At 48.6% G+C, this 6,427-nt stretch overlaps 1 long non-coding RNA gene across 6 annotated transcripts in view; it reads right to left on the reverse strand.

Annotated features, from left to right (window-relative positions):
* The window catches only part of LOC112469592, a 128,579-nt gene extending 122,850 nt beyond the window's left edge, over positions 1-5,729 (reverse strand). For 2 of the 6 annotated variants that reach the window (XR_003042695.1, XR_003042700.1), the window contains exons 1-2: positions 4,827-5,043; positions 276-387 (exon numbers count right to left, since the gene is read on the reverse strand). This is a non-coding gene — a long non-coding RNA (uncharacterized LOC112469592). Of the gene's footprint in view, positions 1-275; positions 388-4,826; positions 5,044-5,066 lie in introns of those variants that run through there. The other 4 variants (XR_003042696.1, XR_003042698.1, XR_003042701.1 and 1 more) reach the window with 4 other exon arrangements.
* Positions 5,730-6,427: the final 698 nt, after the last annotated feature.

Genomic DNA, 6,427 nt, shown 5'->3' on the forward strand with positions numbered 1-6,427 from the left:
CTACACAGCACTGCCTTCATGCCAATGACGCACCTCTGCCCCTCTCTGCCTGAAGACCTACTCTGGCTGCAGGAGGATTCTGTACCCATAGGTGGGACAGGTGAGATGCTGGGAAGCTCTTGCCTCAGGAGCAGCCCTCAACAAAAGACAGACAGGAGTTGGAGATGAAGAACTAGCTTCCTATCCCCTTGAACAGACCAAGGCATGTGTGACTCAGCCTCCCAGAGCTCCCCAGTGGCATGGAGTCCCCACTGCCACAGGTGTATTCTGCTCACCAAGCACTTTGTGTTCTTCCTTTTCTTTCCTCTTCTCGCATCCCCACTGGTACTTCTTGTGATCACCTTCCAAAAGACGACTTGTACTCAAATCCTATTTCAGGCTTTGCTTCTAGGGGGAGCCAAAATAAAAATAGATTCCTTGCCTGTAAAGGAGGAATCCGGCCCAGAAGGGGCTTTAGCCATCATCTGTGACAACCCCAGTAATGCATGGAAAGCATGAGTGGGGCCCCCAAAGGAAAAGCTGCTGTCTCACTAGCTGTGACTTTCCTGCTTTGTCCCACATCTTGGGAAAGCAGCTACTGAGCCCCGCTGGCCCTGCTCTCAGCCAGGAACAAGGCCTAGCAGGTAAAGTGCAGGGTAGGGGAGAGCACAAAATGGGGGCCTCAGTGTAGGCATGTTCCTAGGCTGTGAATCCCCTGTTAACCCCTGCCCATAGCTCTAATGGCCCGTTGGGTAGAGGGCCCTGTGAAGGGACCTGCAGAGAAGAATGGGCAGAAGTGGGGCCTAAAGGCCACCGCCCCTCACTAAGATCCTCATCCTGGATGCCACCTGCCTGCCCAGGTCCCACTCCTCTAGTTTGCATCATACACATGCCCTCTGCTGTCCTGCCCTGAGCCCTCACACACGCCATGCCTTCTAGCTAGAATGTGCTTCCCTCCCTCCACTGGGGCCAACTCTTCCCCTACAACATTTTATTGTCTCTTTGTCCTCGGATGGTCATAGAGATGGCAGAGCTCAAGAGAAGCTCTTACAGAGCAGTGAGAAGGCTGGTGGCAGGGGCCGGGGGTGGGAAACCAGAGGGGTTGGGCAGAGGGGGGTCCTGAGCTTAACCTGCAGGAAGCTTGATGTGGAGACCAAGGGCCAGGGATATGGGACCCCAAAACAGAGCCTCAGCGGGTTAGTTCTGCTGCATTGCATAGCTTCAGGGGCCTTCATTCACGGCTGGAGGCATGCAATGAAGTGGCCCTGTGACAAGTCCCATCTTGGGACAATTTTGTACAAGGCCAATGGTTTTAAAAGCTTTTCTAGCTGCGGAACCCAAACAAAATCCTACCTAGAAGTCCACCTTGTAAATAACTGCCCCGGTCAAAGTGAAGAGCAGATGGGGTGGACTTACCAGGCCTTTCAACAAACGCTTATCCTTGAGGCAAACCTTTCCGAGAGGCCCCTGGGACTCCACAGACCCATTTAGAAAACACTGGCCAAGTAAGGAGAGCTGGACCGTGTCTGAGGACCCAAGGTCTACTTCTACAGTGCTACTTCCAGGCTATGTGGCTCTGGGCAAGTCACTTCACCTCTCTGGTCCTCAGTTTCCTCATCCCCACAATGGAGAAGATACATCTCCCTCACAGGGCTACTGAGAGGCTCTAAGGTGATAACCAGGATAGCTTTGCACTTATTATGGTCATACATGTAATTTATTGCCAGGAGGCCCAGAAGGACATGAGAAACTTTGCATCATCTTAGAGGCACTACACCCTGGGCTACAGAACAGACACGTGGCTGGGAGACTTCACAGTTGCCTATCTTCCTGGGGTTTCAGGCCCCAAGTGCTCAGGAGGCACCTCTTTGCCCCAGACCTCATTACCCAGCCAGCTGGGGCCCTCACACAGTCACTGTTTCTCTTCCCTGGGTGTGAAGCTGGGACACGTGAGCTCAGAAAATTTTTCCCCTCACTGCTCTACCAGCCAAACCCCAGTCCCAGCCCGGGACCTGAACCCCTAAAGGGAGATGAAGGCAGAGTGTTCTGGCTCCAGGAATCAGCTAATGGAACCTTGTTAATTACTATGTAAATTACTTTAATAGCCTGGATCCCCCTCAGACAATTGGTTAAGGGCTTGAGGCCCTAAACTGGGGAGATGGGGTCTCCAGTGAGGGGAAAGAACAGCCTTTCCTTGGCCCAAGGGCTCCCACATATGGTTTCCCATGGGGCAGGAGTAGATGCACAGATGGGGAGCTGAAGGAAGGGCTGGCTTTCACATCTGACCTTGGCCCATGAGGATCCTGAAGTGACGCTGAAATACAAGAATCAAGTCCATCCTTGAAGGTTGAACTCAAAAGGACCTCAGATGATCTCTAGTTTACCCCCACCCCCTCACCGCATCCAGAGAGAAACAGAAGCCCAGAAAGGGTGTGTGACTTGTCCAAAGTCACACAGCAAGGTGATGGCCAGGCAAGGGCTGGAATGCCAGTCTCCCATATCTAGCCCAGGGGTTCTCAAACTGGCACCTCCAGGATGAGCTGGACCTGAGTGTCCTGGCTGAAACATCATATAGTGAGACTTTCTGAATTTACAGAGAAAAAATTAAGTTCAATTTTAACTTCTACACCTACACTATTAAAGATACACTATCCTACAGACATGATATGTAGTTATATTTGCTTCCAGAAATGCGCTCTTGTACTATGGAATTAAATATGTCAGAATGTCATAGCATTCCATGACAGACACCTAGACTTCAAGATTTTCTGACCTATAGGAGACTCTCAGTCCTGAAGCACTTATTTTTATCTCAATTTTCCAGATAAGAGACACAGACTTGCCTTGGAACTTCCCCTTGGATTGGAGCCCTTTCGGCAGGCCAGTTATTAGGAGTACGTGTAAACTAAGAGCGAATGCATTCTGAAAGTGGACAGCACTAGGAAGGGGGTGGGGAAGAGTGAAGATAATAATAGCACGGGGCTGTTGCCAGGATGATGAGCTTGTGAGGCACGTGAGTTGTATTTGACAAGTATCCTGACCTCTCTTGACTGCTCAGGAGCGCACTGCTCTCTCCTTATGTAACGTGGAGGCTCTGTGGCCACTTCCTACCTGTGTGACCTTGGACATGTGGCATCACCTCTCTGAGTCTTCATTTCATCATTTGAAAATGAGAACAAGAAGACTTGCCTTACAGGATAGCTGAAACAATGAAATGAGATGGTGCTAGGCACCTGGCACAGTGCCTGGCATGAAGTAATCCCTCGCCTTCTCCCTCTTTGCCTCTGTCTCTCTGTCTAAGATGTAGATATAAATGTTTTTAAATCAGGGTCAGGTACACAGACCTGGGGTGTGTCACTGGGTAAATGTGGCAGGCCATCAAGCTCCCCCTGGAGCCCAGTGCCTTCCTTGTACCCCCAGTGCAATATATCTGATCAGAGGCTCTCAGTGCCCAGAAAGTCTCCCCCAGAGCTTCCCCTTCACTGCTCTGCAGTCCCAGTTCTGCCCTTTGCTCGGGCACTGGCTTCTTCCTCCTCATCTGAGCACTTCCCACAGGATGTCTATGGAGCTAGTCTGTATGCTGCATGTCCTTACCATCAATAATGAGAAATGATAAAATCAAACACTGATGGAGCACTTACTATGTACCAGGCCCCATCCTAAGTACTGTGCGTGGATGATCTCATTCAACCCTCTCAACAGACATCTGAGGAAGATTCTATGATTCTCCCCCATTTTACAGATGAGAAAACTGAGGCTTGGGAAGCTTAAATAACTTGCTTGGGAAGCTTAAATAACTTACAGATGAGAAAACTGAGGCTTGGGAAGCTTAAATAACTTAAATAAGTTGCAGAGTGGGATCCAAACTGGCTGCCTGATTCCCAAGCCCTGGGTGTGGCATTTGGCATGCCTGTGTGTGTCATACACTACACATCTATCTGACCATGTTGACATACATGCTCATGGGTGTGCCTGCGGGGGTGCTATGCACACGTGCCTGTGTGCGGGCCAGTGCACTGTCTGCAGCAGGAGACTGAGAAGGGAGACACCATCACACTTCTGTGTCTGGCTTGTTCATCTCCCACACAGTGCTGGTGAAACTTGACCCAACCATGCTCTTTGGTGACCATCTTTCTTAATGAAAAATTTAGTGAACAGTGAAATGTTCGTTGAGCACTTTGGAGGCCTGCACGCTTGCCAGTTTTGGCAGATGAAGCCCCAGGGAGAGGAGAAGCACCCATGGCGCTTGTGTTCCTGCCTAGGTCAGCGGGCTCTCGGGGTAAACCATGACCAAACACGGGGAGGAATATGTGGCCTCAAAAGACCCTGGAGACCTGGGCAGCTGCTTTCCCTCAGCCTTTGCCACCCACCAGGCAGGATCCCCTCAGCCTTATTTCTAGCCCCCTCCTCCATGCCGCTTCCAGAGCTGCCTTCTGAGCATCCACCCCATCCTGATCATGTCCCGCTCCACAACCGTCCATGCTCCTTTCTACCCTAAATACAAACTGCACTCAGCTTTCCTACACCATCTAGGGCCGGCCTGCCTTTGCAGGCAACCCTTTGAGGTAGGCGCCAGCGCTAGCACTAGATTGAGGGGAGAGATGCCTAGAGCACAAAATTCAAGGAGGCCCTTACTCTCGGGGTCCGTCCCACCCCACTTTCCTTTGGTATCCTCTGCCAGCCCTTGGCACAGGAATGGGCAAATCCACAGACTCCTCCGAAAGGAACTAAAAGCGCTGCAGGAAATTCCACTGAGATTCGACAAACACTCTGACACCAGCTCCATGCGGGGCTTCCGTGTACATCCTGTCACCTGTCCTCATAGCACCCCGTTTGGAAAGCAATACCTCACCATCCTGAGAGTCCAACGTGCTCGAGTCACAGAACCAGCAAGTAGCAGAACAACAGTAACAACTCCCACGGATTGGGAAGCTACTTCAGGCAAATAGCTAAAGGGCTTCCAGCTATTACCTGGTTAACCCTCGAGACAACGCAGGGAGGTTGGTACTACAGTTGGTCCTCATTGTTCTCGGATTCCAAATTTGCCTACTTAACGGAATATATTTTAACCCCCAATCAATACTCACTGTGCCTTCAGGGTCATTCACGGACATGTATAGAATGGCAAAAATTTGAATCATCCTACGCGCGCATTCCCAGCTGAAGTCCGAGGCGGCAGACGCTCTGCTCTCCCTTTTCAGCTCACACTGTAAACAAGCGTCCTTTTCGTGGTCTATTTAGTGCCAGGCTTCACATTTTTGTGCTTTTTTGTTGGTGATTCGGGTATTATAAATGGCCACAAGCATAGTACTGAAGTGCTTTCTAGTATTCCTAATTGCAAAAGGCTGTGATACCTTACAGAGAGAACAGGGGTGTTTGTTTTGTTAATGAATCAATGATATGTATTAAATAAGATATCTAAACAGAAACACATAAAACAAGCTTTAAGTATTGATCAGTGGACAAATAGGTCGTCAGAGGCTCATAGAAACCTAACCTTGTATTTTCCCTAAGAATAATGGCTCAGTATTTGCTAACTCAGTGTTTCCTACTAATTTACAGAACGTGACTACTGCAAATAATGAGAATCAGCTGTATTTTCCTCCGCTGCCCTTGAAGAAACTATGGCTCAGAGAGGTGAAACCACCCACCTGGGTTTGAAACCACCCACCTGGGTCAGAAACAAGCCCTCTGCTTTTTTGTGAGCTGTGGGGTAAATGCTGGTGGCCTGGGACATAAGTGTGGGGGGCGGACGCAGACTTAGTATTAAATAGCATTATCTAAAGTTCTTTTACATATTCTTCAATTCTTATGCTTGGATACAAGTGAAAGCTTGGGCTTGGTACTAGTCAGTTCTTAGCGCCTCTTAAAACTCCTCCTACTGATTCCCTTGTTTCACATAGAAAGAGCAGCCCTGGGGTCAGAGCCTCCAGCAAGTAGTGTCTAGCTGAAACTCAATAACAATTATTTTTATACTTTTCTTCAAATAGAATACCTGTCATCAATAATGGCTCCTAATAATGGTTTTTAACTTTCAACAAAGTGATAGAAAGTTTCTTTTCAAATAGATATAGTTAAGGAAAGGTGTAAATATTTAAAGAAAAATGTTAAGTAAATAATTGTAAGAAAAATCCAAAGATGGCATTTAGTGAGATGTGGATGAGGCAAAAATCAGGAAGGTGACATGTGAGTTACTGATGTTTGGGTGTGCTAACAACTTTCTGTTTCTTGATCAGCAAAGATGTATTAAAACTTTTAATGGCTTAAAAACCATAGTGGCTTACAACAACAACTTTATTATTTTACAGTTCTGGAGGTTAGCAGTCCGGAATGGCTGTGCCCTGGAGACTCCAGAGGAGACTCTGTTCCCTTGCCTTTTCGAGCTTCTAGAGGCTGCCTGCACTCCTTGGCTTGGGGCCTCTTCAGCCATCTTCAGTGCCAACATCAA

This window comes from Pteropus alecto, unplaced genomic scaffold (assembly GCF_000325575.1).
Source record: "Pteropus alecto unplaced genomic scaffold, ASM32557v1 scaffold86, whole genome shotgun sequence".
NCBI classification, from domain to species: Eukaryota; Metazoa; Chordata; class Mammalia; order Chiroptera; family Pteropodidae; genus Pteropus; species Pteropus alecto.